At 38.8% G+C, this 19,646-nt stretch overlaps 1 long non-coding RNA gene across 1 annotated transcript in view; it reads left to right on the forward strand.

The window, feature by feature from the left end:
- LOC122174531 (uncharacterized) overlaps nucleotides 1-248 on the forward strand; it is a 115,691-nt gene extending 115,443 nt beyond the window's left edge. The window contains exon 7 of the long non-coding RNA XR_006176514.2: nucleotides 173-248. This is a non-coding gene — a long non-coding RNA (uncharacterized LOC122174531). The remainder of the gene's footprint in view (nucleotides 1-172) is intronic.
- Nucleotides 249-19,646: the final 19,398 nt, after the last annotated feature.

Below are 19,646 nucleotides of genomic sequence, written 5' to 3' on the forward strand. Positions count from 1 at the left end.
TTTGGTGGGATGGGGGATTCTTGTGTGTCAAACTTGAAATGCCATTGTTCTGATCAAAATGCAGATGCAACATAAGACTCGTATTGATGTGCGATTCATCTTTGAAAGTTGTTTCATCCAGTAAAAGAAGACTAATTTTTGTTGTTTGTTTGCTTTGTTTTTTATCAATCAGTTAAGCAGTCTAGAAACAATAAACAAAAAGAAAGAAGAATGAAGATGAAACAAATGGCAAATGTTCACACCTGCTGGTATGATTTTTTTTTCTAAAGGGAAATTAGCGATTCTTATCCTTTTGCATTGTCTCATAAAACAAATGCACAAACACAAATATTGGTACCCATAACAACATTTGTGCCTCTGATTTATTTATTAGAGAGCTTTTTAGTGAATGCTGTCGAACAAATCCAGTCTTTGTTGTTTACCTCTCTGAAGAGTAATAAACAAGAAACAATTAACTGCTAATTATTTCCACCTGGTGAACTCTATGTTGAGAAGTTTTGATTAATTAACAGTAGGAATCTATCATCATCATTTGCTGGAGAGAGGGGAAAAATAACAATTTACACCAAATTAACATTAATCTGTAGTGAGGTCTTTGTCCATTTTCTGGGTCATTGCCACTAAACTCATTATAGAAATAATTGGAAAATGCAGCCACTGTTAATCAATAGAACAATATGATTTCCTTTATGATGTTGATAATAATTATGGGGTAGACTGCAAATAAATTTAAAAGAAGGAAAAATAAAGGAGTATTTTGTTTAACCATTAACATGACCTTACCCCCAGCCAATCAGACAGGAGATGAAAGAGGCTTTCCTCTGCTGTTGTATTAGACACACTTCTTTTCATTTGAAAAGAGAATTTGGACATTTTAGTGAAGCTATTTCAGTGCTCTCTGCTCCCTTTTAACCTGATGTCTACTCATTCCACAGAATTGTATAAGTATTTTAGATCAGTGTTTTTAGATAGAAATAGATTCCCAACCTCCCTACCACCAGAAAAAACACTCTACTCATGTTAGTACTGGGGCTTCTTTTGCTGATCTGTTAGAGCCCGAATTTGTTAGCTTTCTGGACATGCTGCAAAGCCTATCTCTTCTCCCTCACTCAGAGGGATGGGTAATATATAGGGCAACATTGGACTTTCACTAGTTTATTTATTTTCATTTCTCTTTTATAGTGCAGTAGAAGTAAGAGCACTCAGTCAGTATCATGGCGCACTGTAAAAACACACTTGTTTGGTGAGCATTTTCCTAGAGTGATAGTCACAGGAAAATCTCAGATTGGAATTTCTTGGCTGTTTTAAATGGATTCTAATTAGAACAAGCAACTTGTGTACATTTTGTCCATTTTTGCTGACTCTTTTCTTTCAATGTCTCTCCTATACACCCTACCAACCAGTTTTGATGGCGAGTGATGCTGATCATGTATGTCTGTTTTTAGATTGAGGCTAAAGGGCAGGCAGAAAGTGGAGCAGTTTGTGCATTGAAAGGGTAAACGGCAGCCTGTGCACTACAGGGTAGATTCCCTCAAAAATGTCCATCAGGACCCATTAGTATGGCTAATTGCATATGTTCCTCATAGCCTCTGACCCTCCATTTTCCTATCTCAGTGGCCACAGTCAACTTGAATTTTTATTTCCAAGAAAAATAAGTCAAGCTGGTTAAAATTAACATATTCTCCCCACTCACAACATTGGCCCCAATATTACTCTTTTGTTTTCACTTTGTGTGTAACATCCAAATTCAAATTCTTAGCAGAATTCAGCTCCAGTAGGTGCTAGTAAAGTTGTACTTGTTTGACATCTGGAATATCTGGATTTCCTCGACACAGAAACCATTTCATGTACTATAACTTTTGATTTGTAATGCTGGTGTCTGACCTCCCCCCTCCTTCCACCATTGATCTTGAGATACAACAATCCAGATGTGACTATTCAGTGAGCTTGGTTTTATTAATAATCAGGAACGTTAGGTACCAGGGAAACTGAAGGATGAGGTCACCATCTGTAATGAAAATGAAGCACAGATACAATATAGATTTAAATCATTTATGTACATTTTAAAGTGTAAAAGAAAGAATTAAGGAACATTAACCTGTTGCCATCTGGATCTGAGACTATTCCATGAGATTTTAAGAGCTGAGCAAACTAGTCGGGCTGGAAACTGAACCAGCTGTGTTTTAGCCTTCTAGATCTAATGCTAACATTTTGGGGACTCACTTTTTAAGGCATAACATTACAATAAGAGGTGATGACAATTACAGTGCAAATGCCATTGAATTGCAACAGAGTTTGTGGCTGGGTTTAAGTTGTGATATACTTTCTGAACCAAAACCTGAATGCCACCTCTAATTTTACCAGTATCTGCTAATGGGTTCATGTATCTCATGAATCCCAAGTATGTTGCCTTGGAAATGACAATATAACCAGGAAGAGAAGGGACCCCAAAACAACCGAAAGTTTTGCTTATGCTACCATATATGCTGAAATAGTCAGATCCAACGAGGTGAATTAAGGACCACGTTTGTTTTCTATCTGTATTTACTGAATTCATATGGATGTTACCTTGAAATTGTAACATATATATTTTTGGGGGTTAATTTATTTATGTCCAGTAGATATTTAGATGTAAAAGAATCCAAAAGCACAGATAAGAATATGCATACACCACCTTAGTCACCTATAACTTAGAGAGAAGATAGGAGAATGTCAGAGTAGTTCAGTCTTCTTCATCTGTTGAGATCTCTTAATCTCCTATCAATGTTACTTAGGGCCCTACCAAATTCACTGTCCATTTTGGTCAATTTCATGGTCATAGGATTTTTAAAATCGTAAATTGCGTGAATTCAGATATTTAAATATGAAATTTCATGGTGTTGTAATTGTAGGGGTCCTGACCCCAAAAGGAGTTGGGAGGGAGGTTTGCAAGATTATTGTGTGGGTTTGTGGGGGGGCGGTGCAGTACTACTACCCTTACTTCTGTGCTGCTACTGGTAGCGGTGCTGCCATCAGAGCTGGGCGGCTGGAGAGCAGCAGCTGCTGGTCAGGAGCCCAGCTCTGAAGACAGAACCGCCATCAGCAGCAGCACAGAAGTAAGGAGGGTATGGTATGTTATTACCACCCTTACTTCTGCACTGCTGCTGGCAGGGCGCTGCCTTCAGAGCTAGACACCCAGCCAACAGCCACCGCTCTATGGCTGCCCACTTCTGAAGGCAGTGCAGAAGTAAGGGTGGCAATACCGCAACCCACCTAAAATAACCTTGTGACCCCTCTGCAACTCCCTTTTGAGTCAGGACGCCCAATTTGAGAAACGCTGGTCTCCCCCGTGAATTCTGTATAGTATAGGGTAAAAGCACACAAAACACCAGATTTCACAGGGGGAGACCAGATTTCACATTCCATGATGCATTTTTCATGGCCATGAACTTGATAGGGCCCTAATTATATTCCTGTATAGATTATATATGAGAAAGAGGGGTATTATCATGCTACATTCAGGAATGAAGCAAAGCCATGAACTACTGGATGACCCTCATCCATCAGTCCCCTCCTTCAATACATGATACTGTAGTGTGTATACTGAAGTACAGTGCCACTTTATTTGAACATTTCTTAGTCTAGGAACCTATTGAGTTCAAAGGATTAATAGGGAGTGGTGGCAAAAGAGGAAGAGGCAATGTGTATATGGGGACATTGTTATGGACCAGGATGTATGTGGTCTGGCTTAGTAGGCAGAGCAGGCATCCAGGTTGGGGAACGAAGCCAAGGGTCAGCACCAGAGTCAACTGCCAATTACCAGACCCTGGGCCAAGTGAAAATCAGAATCATGAATGAAAGGTGAGGGTCAGAGCCATGGTCAGATACCAAATGCTAGAGACAAGGGTCAAGTCAGAGTCAGGGTCAGAAGTCGGAGGCTGGCGTCGAAACCAGGACTGGTAACTGATGGTTGGATGTGAGGCATAAGGGCAGGAACTGGAGGAGAGGCAAAGTTCAAGCAGAGAGTGAAACAGGAATCAGGAACAGGGTTGGGTGCAGGAGGCAGACACAAGCAAGGTCTAATGCAACCATAACAGGAAATCACCCTGCTACTCAGACAAACTTCCTGTGCATCCTTCTGGCTTAAATAGTGTGGTTGGACCCATGGTTGAAGCTGGGCAATCCCCCCAGTCAGGGTTTCCTGGGTGGTGCCTTGGCTGAGGCTATAGTGCAACTAGCTTCTGGGCCGACCAGGTTTTAAATGATATGGGGTGGAGGCCAAGGTGTGGCAGCTTTCTGAGAACTTTCAGTCCTGGGACATCACAAACATGTCCAATGCATGCACATTGGTTGGAACAGAATGGTTGGCCTGGAGTTTTGCTGTGGCTATTAATGTCCTTAAATATATATATATATATTTTTCTATATTGGGATTAAAGTCTCCTTAACACTGCTTTAGGATACAAGAGAGTGATGTCATCTCAGTCAATTTGTAGGATTTTGTTTGGAAGAACTGGAGAGAAATGTGAAGTTTTCCACTGTACTGCACACATCACTCTGTAACTATGATGAAGTTTAGTTCCTGTTTGGAAGCAAAAGACACAGACAGAGAATCTCAAGGAAAGATAAAATGGAAAAGACTGTTTCAAACCTCTGATTGACTTGTATTTCTCATCTAGTCAGCCAGTCCAGCCTTCTTCTAACTTGCCCTTCTTTCTTCTGTAGTTATACAAAAGGAAACATCCGACTTCATCAGAGAGCAGATGAGAGTAATAGGGAATAGAAAAATTAAGAGACTTTGCACCAGATCCTCGTATACACTAAGACCCCTTTACATTGCTCTGGCATGAGTGAGAATCTGGCTCTTTACATGTGTACAGAAAAGGATCCCACAATACCTTCCTAGTGTAATAAATTCAAATTCAAGCTATGCAGCTGTTAAGATGAAGGGATTAGTTTGGCCATATGTGGGGATGGATGTGGCAGCTATTGACCAGCACATGTCAACTCTACGCAACTGGTTAGGAAAGGCAATTAAAAATGCTGTCTCCCTCTGAAACTGCAGGGGGAATTTAGGGAAACAGATCATAATTAAATGCATTGAAATTTGTCTGAGTACAATTTTTTCCCAATAACTTAGCATTCAGATGAGTTTATCATGAAACACTGAACAATTGTCATTGGCATTCTGTATGAGCAAAGGAATACTTCTGATCTTGTCTACTCTAAGCACCAAATTCTTTTCATTGCACAGTGTAGTTGTTCCACTGGACTATTTGTTCTTGGTAAATGCATAGCAAATTCCACTCAGGTTAGAAATACGCCTTGAACAATTTGTCTTTAGAAACATTTTGATTGATGAAATGAAAGAAACAGGACAATTCATAGATCCTGACAAAAGTTCTCGGGACACTGAGATTGTCCCTATGAAACTGGGACAAATGGTCACTTGACAAAAGGAAGAAGGTTGCCTTCTGAATCACCAGCACCATTTCCTGGACTGCCTAGAAATTTTTTGGAGACTCACCCAGTAAAATATTGAACAAACCCTATTCTACTTATCATATGAAATTGTTGGACAGGAAAGACCTGTGCATTCCACAACAGTACCCAGTTTTCATGTATGGCATTTCTTTTCCACCTCGCTGCTATGTTACTGTCTCTTTCAGTCAGAAGAGAGAGGTAGGAGATTACTATTATACACTTATTTACAGGTGGGAAAACTGAGGTTCTAAGTGTTTAGTGGCAGCTGAAACTGGAATCCAGTAGCCCTATTATAACCATTAGCATCACTTGCTTCTTAGATGGTTGGCCCTGCATGATGTACTCTGGATGAAATCAAAACAATGCTGTCTAATAAATTGACTCCTGAATGGTATTCTTTTTCTCTTTTGATGCTTCCCACTGCAATCATACACTGGGGCTTCAATGATTTCTCTACAAAACTTCCTGAATCCCTTTTCTGATCTATATGCAGTGCACTATGGCTGTTCCATTTAATATGTGCTTTCAATTTTAGTTTGTTGCCCCCGAGGCTTATAATTTTACACTTCTCGACATTAAACTGCATTTTCTACTTACTCGCCCCGTCACTTTAGGGAAAAAAAAACCCTAAATCCTACTTACTCTGGTTACATTGTTCCTAGTTATTTGCTACATTTCCAGGCTTGGTATTACTGAGAAACTGTCATATCTGCAGTGGAAATAATGCTTTCCCAGTTATTTATGTAACTAAGAAGCAAGGTTACCATAAGTGGCAGTTTTGCATAGTGTAATTTTGCTATTTAATAAAGTGTAATCTCTCAGGCATACAGTAAAGTCAATGAGGGAAAAGTGGCCTTGGTGTCAAGACAATGGACAAAACTGGCTTATAGGTGGAAAAACTGCCCAGCAGTGTGACGTATAGAAACTGCAGCTACTTCACAAAGGGCTTTGGATGAGAAGGGACTGTTTCCAGAGCCTTGCTCAGGGCTGTTTTATTGGATAAAGGTGCAAATGGTCCCTTCCCTATCAATCCACCCTCATGTGAGGAGGGTGAACATCTATCATTTTTGCAACTTTATCCACTGCCTTTAAGAACAGCCATACTGGGTCAGACCAATGGTCCATCTAGCCCAGTATCCTGGCTTCTGACAGTGGCCAGTGCCTGATGCTTCAGAGGGAATGAACAGAACAGGTCAATTTTGAGTGATGGGGTATACCAGGGATCGGCAACCTTTGGCACGTGGCTCATCAGGGAAATCCGCTCGTGGGCTGTAATGGTTTGTTTACTTGCAGCATCCGCAGGTTCGGCCAATCGCAGCTCCCACCGACCACAGTTCACCATTCCAGGCCAATGGGGGCTGCGGGAAGTGGCTGCCAGCACATCCCTTGGCCCACACCGCTTCCCACAGTCCTGTTCCTTTGGTTGTGAAGCCAAACAATGAATCTGCCATTTTTTATTAATCCCTGCCTCCAGTTTGCCAGCAATCATCTAAGGTGGCCCAATTTCTGCTTTTCCTCTTCTTTTTTCTCTGAAGAGTTCAAGAGCGTCAGTATAAAAAAAAAGGTGGGGGGGAGATCAGCTTGAAAGAGAAACTTACTCTTCATACAGTCATTGTTCTTTCTTCCTTTCCCTTCCTGACCTCTCAAGTTCAGGTAGGTTAATTCTTTCACAACTGATTGCCCAACCAGAATAGATTCACAGTCGAATCTGGGAGAGATTAAAAATGCTGAAAAATGGACTGTCCTATATATAAGGTCTACAATAAATTCTGTATGAGTGAATTGGATCCATGATTGAACTGGATGTCACGGTATGTCATTTAGAGCCTTTAGTGGCATTTCTACTGTAAAAACTAACTTCTGAAAATATACAAATAAACTTCCTTCTTCACTGAGAAATGTCTTAAAAGGATAGGGATGTTTCTGGTGGGGACTTTCCATTCAGAAACACTGTCCAAGGATTTTAGTGGATTCCCCTGGAAGCCTGTTTTTAAACATTGAAAATTGAAGTAGATCTACTAATGTCTGATGTACAGGAAAATAATTTGCTCTCTTCATCATCCATATTAAGATCTAAATTCTCCTCTTCACTTCAATGAAAAGTCTGGTCAGCGAGAGTGGCAGGAGGAATGGTGAGCATGTAATTATGTATGTGTTTGCATATATATAAACAGATTGTTATAAACCTGGCAAAGTAAAGTAATAGAAAGTTAGGAAATCCTGGAATTAATGTTGCCTGTATGTATTATCATACAGCCTTTAATTATATAATCATATAGCCCATCATGCATCAGTAAGATTTGAACCTTTGATCTTCAGTGCTGTAACAGAATTCTACCACAAGTTAAAAGGTTAATTATCATAGTTGTGTGGAAGAGTAGGTGTGACCCCAAGAGCTCCTCAGTGCCAACTGGTAGAGGATCCACTGTTCTGTAACTCCTATCAGGCCTGACACACTACTTTCAGGGTATTTATCTGCGAAGAATGTTGTGTGTAGTATCAAATGAAAGCTGGTAATGCACGGATCATTAATAACATTGTGTGATGTATGCATGGATGGTATATAAAGAATTATGTATGTATGCTGGAAATATGTTCTGGGGATAGAGTTGATAAACAAGTTTGTCTTAGACAAAGGAATGTTGATCTGCTTGTTTGCCTATGTCTCTAATGTACATAAGAACTGCCATACCTGGTCAGACCAAAGGTCCATCTAGCCTAGTATCCTGTCTTCTGACAGAGGCCAATGCCAGATACTTCAGAGGGAATGAAGAGAACATAGATTCATAGATTCATAGATTCTAGGACTGGAAGGGACCTCGAGAGGTCATCGAGTCCAGTCCCCTGCCCGCATGGCAGGACCAAATACCATCTAGACCATCCCTGATAGACATTTATCTAACCTACTCTTAAATATCTCAAGAGATGGAGATTCCACAACCTCCCTAGGCAATTTATTCCAGTGTTTAACCACCCTGACAGTTAGGAACTTTTTCCTAATGTCCAACCTAGACCTCCCTTGCTGCAGTTTAAACCCATTGCTTCTGGTTCTATCCTTAGAGGCTAAGGTGAACAAGTTTTCTCCCTCCTCCTTATGACACCCTTTTAAATACCTGAAAACTGCTATCATGTCCCCTCTCAGTCTTCTCTTTTCCAAACTAAACAAACCCAATTCTTTCAGCCTTCCTTCATAGGTCATGTTCTCAAGACTTTTAATCATTCTTGTTGCTCTTCTCTGGACCCACTCCAATTTCTCCACATCTTTTTTAAAATGCGGTGCCCAGAACTGGACACAATACTCCAGCTGAGGCCTAACCAGAGCAGAGTAGAGCGGAAGAATGACTTCTCGTATCTTGCTCACAACACACCTGTTAATACATCCCAGAATCATGTTTGCTTTTTTTGCAACAGCATCACACTGTTGACTCATATTTAGCTTGTGGTCCACTATAACCCCTAGATCCCTTTCTGCCGTACTCCTTCCTAGACAGTCTCTTCCCATTCTGTATGTGTGAAACTGATTTTTCCTTCCTAAGTGGAGCACTTTGCATTTGTCTTTGTTAAACTTCATCCTGTTTACCTCAGCCCATTTCTCCAATTTGTCCATATCATTTTGAATTATGACCCTGTCCTCCAAAGCAGTTGCAATCCCTCCCAGTTTGGTATCATCCGCAAACTTAATAAGCGTACTTTCTATGCCAATATCTAAGTCGTTGATGAAGATATTGAACAGCGCCGGTCCCAAAACAGACCCCTGCGGTACCCCACTCGTTATGCCTTTCCAGCAGGATTGGGAACCATTAATAACAACTCTCTGAGTACGGTTATCCAGCCAGTTATGCACCCACCTTATAGTAGCCCTTGATGTAGTAACATCAAGGGATCCATCCTGTGTTGCCCATTCCCAGCTTCTGGCAAAGAGAGGATAGGGACACTTCAGAGCTTGGTTTTACATACCTTCCTGGCTAATACCCACTGATGGACCTATCCTCCATGAACTTATCTAGTTCTTTATTCAACCCTGTTATAGTCTTGGCCTTCACAACATCCTTTGGCAAAGAGTTCCACAGGTTGACTGCATTGTGTAAAGAAATAATTCCTTTTATTTGTTTTAAATCTGCTGACTATTAATTTCATTTGGTGACCACTAGTTATTGTTTATGAGAAGGTGTAATACTTCCTTATTTACTTTCTCCACACCAGTCATGATTTTATAGACCTCTATCATATCCCCCCCTTAGTTTCTCTTTTCCAAGCTGAAAAGTCCCAATCTTATTAACCTCTCCTCCTAATCCATACCCCTAATCATTTTTGTTGCCCTTTTCTGTACCTTTTCCAATTCCAATATATCCTTTTAGATGGAGTGACCAGATCTGCACGCAAATGTGGGCGTACCATGGATTTATATAGAGGCAATATGATATTTTCTGTCTTATTATCTATCCCTTTCCTAATGATTCCCAACATTCTGTTAGCGTTTTTGACTGCCACTGTACATTGAATGGATGTTTACACAATGACTCCAAGATCTCTTTCTTTAATGTAAATTAAGCATATGGATGTCAGGGCATCCAGAGCATTACACTAGAAACGTAAGTTGACCTATTTTAGGTGTTAGTAATTACTGTGGTGGTTCATGACTACAATACCCTCCTTCTGGTGGTGGTGCGTGTCCTCACCAGGAGTGTTTCCACCAAATTAAGAGGGGCAGTGTGTGGGTGGGTGGGGGGACTGAGAGCCTGGGCTCTCAGTTCCACATACAGCTCCCTGCCTGGAGCCTGGCTGCTCCTGGGCTTTCAGCTCCATGCCGCCAGAAGCCCAGCTTCCCCGCAGGCTCTTGTATCCCTGCTTCCCACAACTGGGAGCCAGGCTGCCCCCATGGGCTCTCGGTTCCCTGCTGCAAGCGCCGTACTTGTAGTCCAGGTGGCTCCCTCCTCCCCTGCCCCCCACACAGTGTAGACCAGACCTTAGCTCTCTTATATATTTCTACATTACATTACTCACTTTTTATCCAATTGGCTTTTAGCACATCAACCCTTTAGATTTTAGCTAATCCATGCATTACACATGTACAAGCTGGTTTTGCACTTTCTGGTTCATATTGTTTTTGAGTCACCCTGCTCTGTGGGGGGATTTTTTTCAGAAAAAAAAGGGGGGGGTTATTTTTCATTACCTGTTTGTGTATATTTTACTTACATCTTCCAACACAACATGGTCCCTTCGTTTCATCAGCAATTACATTTTAAGCAGATTAGCAATTCCATGTAAAATAAGAACTGGGAAAACCTCACTTATGCCAGCAAGGACTTGTCCTAAGTGTTGCTTCATCTGTATTCATTCACTGTACCTAATTATGAATCATTAGAAATAGAGGTATCAAAACTTTTAATCTTACTGTTAATTTTTTATTTTATATTTCAGAGTTACAAGTCATTATATGTTATTCTGTGCTAGCCTTAATTTATTAGAAAGAGGAGAGCAAGTTATGGAAAACATGATGATTCTTTAATGTCAACTTTTCCTATCCTTTTTAAACATGTTTTTTTTCTTCTTTTAAAGTCCAGTTTTATTTGTGAATCATTACAAAGAAACCCAAATAGAATTTTTCCTGTGAATGCATTTTGAGGGGTGTCTCAATTTTAGAGCATTGATATTTATTTCCTTTTAATAGAACCCCAACAGTCTTCCGTCTACACTCTTGGAAATATATTTTCAAGGGTGCCACTTCTTTTACATGATGGAGTAAAATGGTATACTCCAATGTTTGTTTCCTTTTGGGTTTCTTTAGCCAATTCTTTAACATACACTTTGTTTTACAGTTACATTGAAAGCATTAATACAGTTACCAACATGTATATTTATAACAATGTTTTAAAACTAACTAACAGATGGATGTTGTATTTATGTTGTTTCACCAGTTAACTGGTTTTAATGTTTGTTCTATTTGATTATTTACTATATTTAATATGCTTGTTTGTATTTCATTTTAGCAAAGACTTTAAATGTAGATTCAACTTAGCAATTGGTATTGTAAAATTAGGGAGTAATTGCATAGCCCTAAAACCAAAGCTTGGTTGACGTTTTATCACTACTGGTTTAACAAATTTGGGCATAGGAATAATTTTGATTGATCCAATGATAGTTTCAAATTTAGGAATAAAAACTTCAGTTGAGCTGATTGGTATACTTTCCCTTCATAACTGTATTTTAACTGCTGTGTAACCTCACAGTATTCTCCATTTCCCGCCTCCATGGCACATGTTTGATATCCATGCCAGGTATTCAGCCATACTAGACAGTTGAGATTAGTTCTTTCTTGGGTTTCCATCACATTACTAAGATTTATGCCACAGATGCGTGGCATAGCCCCTAGGGTTTCACATCAGAAGATTCACTGGGCTTGCAAATTTATGCAGCAGACCATAAGGGGTGCCTGTCACCATCCAGTTTTACCAGTATCTGATGTACCTGTGCAGGTTCCTTGAAAACAGAGTCTTTGTGTTTGTCTAGCTATGTATAATACTATTGTCTTATACAGATTCTCTTTATTTAATTATTTGGCAGGGATAGTGAAAAATAAACTTGAAGTCTTCTGAGCAGTAACTATAATCAAGAAGTGACTTTGTTACCCAGCTAGGTTTCAGAGGATATCTGTCCCAGTTGTGTTTCATTCCTATTCCAGTCCAGCAAATATGTATTGGTAATGAGGCTAGGCATTTTCCCTATTGGGATATGTTTAAGGGGTGCTTACGTTTATAAATATATATGTGTACCCATTGCATTTTACATTGCCCATAGCTGTAGTGAGATTTCCAACTTTCACTATTTTCACTAATTAACCCGTTCCTGGGTTTACTTTTTCATTGTAGATTTTGTTCATTATTTGATCTCCTATTTGCAACTCTTGCATCTTTGTTGTGGCATCAAAACCTTGAGCATTCTCTCTTTGTTTCACACCCCTGCTTTTGTCTGCCCACAGATTAATTTCTCTCAGATGCTCTTTTAGCTGTAGCAACCACTGATCAACTACAGCAGTGTGTGGTACCAAGCCTGGCACAGCACAAAGCAAGTGTTTAGGTAACATTCTATGTCCTGTCTTGATTTCACAGGAAGCTATCCTGTTTGGAGTACCTTGAAGCGCCATCAGTATTAAGTCAATTTAATGTTTTAATCTTTTAATTTTCTTTAAGGTATGCAGTAAGCATAACCTTTAAAGTTCTATTACTACTTCCTACCAGTTTTGATGACTCTGGATGATAAGCAATATGATATTTCTCCTATATTCCCAGCATTATTCTGATATTATGCATTATCTTATTGGTAAAGATCTCCTTAAGCAGAAGCTTAGCAGTAGCAACTGCCTTGTTGTTTCTTATCCAGATTGTTTTACCCGTTTGGAGAAAGCATCCACAATGACCAAGGCATATATATTTTCTCTGGCCATTTTTGGCAGTGACCCAATATAATAAATTTGGAGGCAAATCCATTAACCTTCTATTTGCTATTCTCTTGTCAGATTCAAAATGTACTTGTGCACACTACTAGATAACTTTCTACATATTGCCTAACATCCTGATTTATCCATGCCCACCAACCAATCTGCTGCATTCTTACCAGTGTATTTTAACACCTTGGTGTCCTTCAATGGGTAAATCATAACACATGTAAGTAGAATTAGTTTTACATTGCTGTCTAATCCAAACCAATTGATCACTGGGTTTGGCTACCCAGATTGATTCTCCATCAGGGGGTTGTATATCTTTAAGGGAACTCCTTTATATTCAATTCAATCTCTGTCTAGGCTCAATTTAGCTATGGTAAGGTCTTGATTTTGCAAGTTGGCCAAATCAATATTCTGCCGTTTAGGTGTAATAGCCTCAATGGAAATCTGAGACGGTGGCAGTTTCCACAGCAGAGCATCCATAGATGTTTTCAGCCTTTCAGTTCCAACCCATTCCAGGGGAGTTTCTTGTGTGTGCCTTTAGCTTTACTATGTCCATCAGGGCATTCTTGCCTCTTTTAATTCCCAGATCATAAATATATTGTAGTAGGAAAGTATATGCTAAAGATTTACCATCTCCAGAGCGAAATCCATGGTAATTCCAATGCTGTAATCATTCAGTCAATGCTTCGCACTCACAGGTTTCATTCTGTGTGAGTTTTGGAAAATTCTTTAGTTTGGAATTTAACAAAGACCTTTTTTTTTTAAGCAAGCATCTCAGCATTGAGCTAATGTGTGAAAATGCAACATCTGCTAGAGCTATAAAACAAATGAAAAATTAATTAGGTATTTGAATGTCTCTTTTTGAAACAATAGGGGTTAGTTGTGTCTTAAATCCTCGTACATCTTAAACTGTTTAATGCGTGTTCAGTCTGTGAAAAGTTTGTTGCTATACATTTCTTGATTGCTGTGTTCTCAAATCATTGTGTTTTAAGTTCAGCTGGGAAGTTTGAAAACACTGGCATCAGCTACCATCTTGCTCTGCATGCATTCTCATCCATCGGTGAACATCCAAGATCACTTTCCTGTCATGTAATAAAGCCATTTTTAATCTTTTCCATCTGCTGCTCTAGTGTATATTGCAAAGCATATTGATCACATTTATGCATCATCTTCATTTATTTTACATACAGCCTGGAACTCAGAAGGAGGTTTTCCTAACAAAATAAATTAAGACCAGTTCTTCTTCACCATATGAAAAAAGGACACGAGACAAAGCAGAGCAGGTCTGACATGGATATATGGTTATGTGGTTTATCTATTTATATTGTTCTGAATAAAGAAAATGTTTCACAAAGTTTTTAAATATATATATTTATGGAAGTTAGTGCTGGAGAAATCTCCACACACTAAAAATCTGGTATAGAACTAATACCCATGTGCAGTTTCCCCACCCCACCCAACCAGTGTGCTATAGACATGGCTTGGAGGAATTTCCTGAATAGTGAGAGAATACATTAGTCTCCATGATCATTCCATCCTTAGTCTACCAACTAGGGTAGTAATTGGGATATCATGGTTTTTATGATGTTGCACATCTCTCTACTGGAAACGGGGGAAAAGGAGTCTAGTGGTACACTGTACTGCTTATTTAGTTCAGAGTTGAAAACCAACCTTCAATCTTTGCTGAAGGATCCCTGGTTGGTTGGCATTAGGAACAGTGCTCTACCAAGACTTCAATCTATCTTAAGTGGTAAGGTTCAGACCATAGGAGAGGAGCTATTTTGCAGCCTTTGGTGGTCTGTGTGCATTTCCTAATTTACATTCAATTTGGAGAAAAAATAATACAGATCTAAAAACAAATAAACCAAAATGCATCCATTACATTCTTGTTTTATTTGTGGACCTATGGCTCATGGGAAAACTGGCTGTGACATGAAAAAGTGCTTTCATGATTCACTTCACTGGGGTGTATGATATTCCTGCAGTGCAGAACTGAACTGAGTGAAGATGAATTGCTAGGCTATGGGGCAGTAATTTGTAGACAAGATACTGAATCAGTAAAAGAGAAAAGAGCTATCTACCCCTGCCGTTTTACAGATTATTTATATGCATCATTTCCATGGTTGTTTCTTTTTCAGTCTTGTAAAGAAAACTGGAAATCTGGGTCTGAAGGCTTAATTTCAAGTGCTCATCACAAGTGCTACATAATTAATTGTATTGGTATTGTGCGCAAGAAAATTATCAAGAGATTGATCCTTGCAGGCTTAGTTAAAGCCAACATATTCTAAAATGCAAAACAGGAAGATTTTAAGAACAGCAAGTCAACGACAGCCTTCACTCAGAATTTACCATTTCAAAATAAAGGGGAGTGGAGGAGATTTGGGAGCTTGGCAACTAACTCCCATTTGTGTCCTTAAAAATATCCCACAAAAATGTTTGTTATGCTTTATACAATAGTCCCCTCCTAAAACTTTGGATGAGAACAACAGAGATGGAATAAAGACCGTGCATTCTGCTGGAGTCAGCAATATTAAAATAATATTGGTTCATCCAAAAATCCCTGGTAAAAATGCTAGCGGGAGCATGCAGTTTCTTTAGAAATATATACAGTCTACTCTACAGCCCAACATTTCACCTTTTGCTAATTGGGTTCAAATATATATTTTGGTCCCAGGTGAACAACCGGAGTTTAATGTCATTATTTTAAAGCCATTAGTGGTTGGATGTCTGTCAAGGAAGTCAATACTGTAGGAAGTCAAAAGGTTCATTGGTGTGGCAGAGTTGTTTTGTAGGAGGTAGCTTGTGGGACATCACCGTATACTGTGCTTAGTTCTTGTCAGTGATAATTACCCCTTCAGATTAATGAGCACAACATATGTTGGGAAATTTATGCTGTGATGCTTGTCTTCAAGAATTCACATGTGAGGCCATCAAAAATGGCCTCCTAGTAGAAACATAGCTCTTTTTAATAGCTGAACAAGAATGTTCTGTAAACCACATAGGGATACTTCAGAATGGTTGCTTAAGACAAGCGGATACTTATTGGAGGTTGTTCTTAGGGTAGATGTAGTTAGACTGAATATCATCTTCCTTTGTGCTTATCACATTATTTTCATTCAATGGAATTTAACATGGGGCACCATACTGAGAACAAACTCCTCGCTTACAAATACACTAATGTGAATGATCTGGGACAAAAATCACCTACAAAGCTGCCGATTAAAAATTAGTTCCCTGCTTTCCTTGTGGGTGGATTTTCAACTCCAAAAGACATTATTTCATTCAACTGTGGATTATAAAGTGTAAGGGAAACCCCCAAAAGGAGAATTAACTGGTATTAAACCAATAAAATAAGTAATAGAAAACAAATCAGTTTAAAGATCACAGTTGTCTTTGAAAAGAATTACCATTAGCACAGATCCCATTAGATAGCATAACTGGTCTACAGGGTTTAACCCAGCAAAGAGAAGAAGGGAAACAAAACAAGCCCTAGTAAAAATTCAGCAAATTGATTAGTTTCAAGAAGACTACACAGTTTTCATTATTTTTTGGCAATTTTTTTCTAGTACATATACTGTTGCTAGATGCTTGTACAATAAGGGCTTATTCTCTCTTTGTTTTATAACCATTTAACTTCTGCTTTGAACTGATATATGAGAAAGGAGAATAGGATGCAATTTTTTCTCCAATAATATTAAAACATAGTTGTGTTATGTCTCTTATTAAAGAAGATCCATAACAGCCTTAGATTTTCTGCCATAAAATAAGCTGTTCTCTAAAGTGGAGATGGTGGGTAATAGTCTAATCTGATTTACTTTATTCTCAAAGCATTTATTGTTTGCTAAATACGAGAATTTATAGATCTCCTGTAAGGGAACATTCTTTTAAACTGCAATTCTCTTTATTTTAAATTCTGAAAAAAAAAAACATTGAGAAGATCATCCACTCTGTGAATCTTTTATTCTTGGCAATCACCAGGCAAACATATTCCAGGTTGACAAGCTCTTCTGTCTTTCTATTACCTTCCTACCTAGCTTAAAAAAAAAAAAAACTAATTTGAGTGCATTTGCCACCTTTTTGCCTTCCATTTGACAATGAAGGTTATCAAGCTCTCTCTGTTTTTTTTAAGTGTCCTCTTGCAATGTGATCAGTATGACAGCATGTCCATGAAGCCCTTGGAAAAAACCCAAGAGAGGATTAGAGCTTGTGAAAGACAAAGTTGGGGGGTGGGATGGGGTGGGGGGGTTGGTTTTTGTTTTGTTGTATCTTTTGATTTCATACAAAAAGCCATTTTTAAATTGACAAAATCTCCTGTCTCCCTCCCACCCCTGCCAGTGTCTGTGTGATGGTTGGTGCAATACCACTGTAATCCCCTAGATAGCACAACTTTCCAGACAGAAGGAAACATAATATCATTTTATCGCACATAAGCTTAAACCCTTTAGACTGTCAGGCTGCTGCTTTCTATAGGGGTATCTGCTAGTTGAATGTGAATAGCTTGGATTAACAGGACAGAAAACATTGGTAAATAATTTTATTGGGGATTAAACAGTACCAAAGTCCTTTAGCTGGTAATGTATGCTGTATGGTGACACAGCATGCATATTGCAGGCTGGATAAGTGGTATGAAGATCTATGCTATCATAAAAACAATTTCTGGTTTACACAGACTAGCTCAAACTCATCTGTATTTTATGCAGCTATAATAAATGGGGGTATAAGAATACCTGCATCAATTGTATGTTTAATTCATGGGAAATGGCAACAAGCAGCTTAAGAAGAGTTAAATTAGTCAGTGCTTTGTGACACAGCAGGTTTTATTGAATTTGACCTCTGTGTGCATTTCTGTACAACGGTCACCATGGTTATTGCTAGGATTAAGTAGCAGGAGCAGTCACAGAGAAATTCAATATATATTTTCTAATAATGAAGCCTCAGTTGCAGATTTTCAATCATTCCTGATGTCTGGCATTTAAAAGTCACCGGACCAAATTCTGCTCTCAGGTACACTGGTGTAAATCCAGAGTAAATCAAATATAGTCAGTGGAGTCACCCTGCGTGTATTATACCAGTGTAAATGAGAGCAGAATCCTGTCACTGCCTTTAGTGAAAGGGCTCATTTTATTCAGGGCAGGAGTTGGATGCAAAAGTTCACCTTTGTTTTCTGGTCATTTTCTAACAGGAAGTTTCAGTAGCCCTTTTCCAAATGATGGAGAAAGTTCAATGGAAGAAAAATGGTGTTACAACAGGGAAATATTATTCACTCTGTGAACCTGGTTGAGTAAAAAATGCTCTGGATAAAATGGCTTTGAAGATACATTTTGCTGACAGAATTCCAACACAAAGTCACTAAAACTGGAAAAAAGTCTCTAAATCACTCGCAGTCAGACCTGTCCTCCAAGGACCTCTATAAGAAATTACAACAGAATTCTAAGTATCTATCACTTCCTTGCTTAAAGTAATGGCAAAGTGTCCTGTATTATGGTGAGATTCACAGATTCCAAGGCCAAAAGGGACCATTGTCATCATCAAGTCGGACATTCTTGTACAACACAGGCCATAGAACTTCCCCAAAATAATTCCTACTCCAAATCTTTTATAAAAATATCCAATCTTGATTTAAAAATGATCAGGGATGGACAATCCACCACATCCCTGGGTAAATTGTTCCAATGGTTAATTACTCTCACTTAAAAAAAAAAAAATTACACCTTATTTCCAGTCTGAATTTGTCTAGCTTCAACTTCCAGCCATTGGACCATGTTATACTTTTCTCTGCTGGGTTGATGAACCCATTATTAAATATGTGTTCCCTGTGTACGTACTCACAGACTATAATCAAGTCACACCTTAACCTTCTCTTTGTTACACTTAAAGAGCTCAATCTATTTAGCTTATCAGTATAAGGTGTGTTTTCTAATTCTTTAATCATTCTCGTGACCCTTTCTCTGTACCTTCTCCAATTTATCAACATCCTTCTTGAACATCAGAACTGACATGACCAGCAGTGATCACACCTGTACTAAATAGGTAAAATAATGTTCCCCTGTTTATTTATGCAAGGATTGTATTAGTCCTTTTGACCACTGTGTCGCTCTAGGAGATCATGTTCAGCTGACTATTTACCACAATCCCCAAATATTTTTCAGTCACAGCTTCTCATTATAGAATCCCCATCCTGTAAGTATAGCCTATTTTCTTTGTTCCTAAATTTAGCCATATTGAAACACATTATTTTCTTGCACCCAGCTTACCAAACGATCCAGATTGCTCTGTATCAGTGACCCATCCTCTTCATTATTTACTACTCCCCAGCTTTTTGTGTCATCTGCAAACTTCATCAGTGATGACTTTATGTTTTCTTCCAGGTCATTGATAAAAATTGTAAATATTATAGGGCCAAGAACCAGTCTCTGGGACACCACTAGAAACACCTGACCTCATTTTCAATTACATTACTATCAGCCAGTTTTTAATCCACTTAATGTGCGCCATGTTAATTTTATATCATTCCAGTTTTTTAATCCAAATGTTGTGCAATACCAATTTGAATGCCTTATAGAACTCTAAGTATATTACATCAACACTATTACCTTTATCAACCAAGCTTGTACGCTCATGAAAAAAAAAAAGTTTGACAAGATCTATTTTCCATAAACCCATGTTGATTGGCATTAATTATATCACCCTCTGTCATGGGGCAGTGTTTCCTCACCCTGGGTTCCGCTTTGAACAGTCC

This window comes from Chrysemys picta, chromosome 4, assembly GCF_011386835.1.
Source record: "Chrysemys picta bellii isolate R12L10 chromosome 4, ASM1138683v2, whole genome shotgun sequence".
Classification (NCBI taxonomy): domain Eukaryota; kingdom Metazoa; phylum Chordata; order Testudines; family Emydidae; genus Chrysemys; species Chrysemys picta.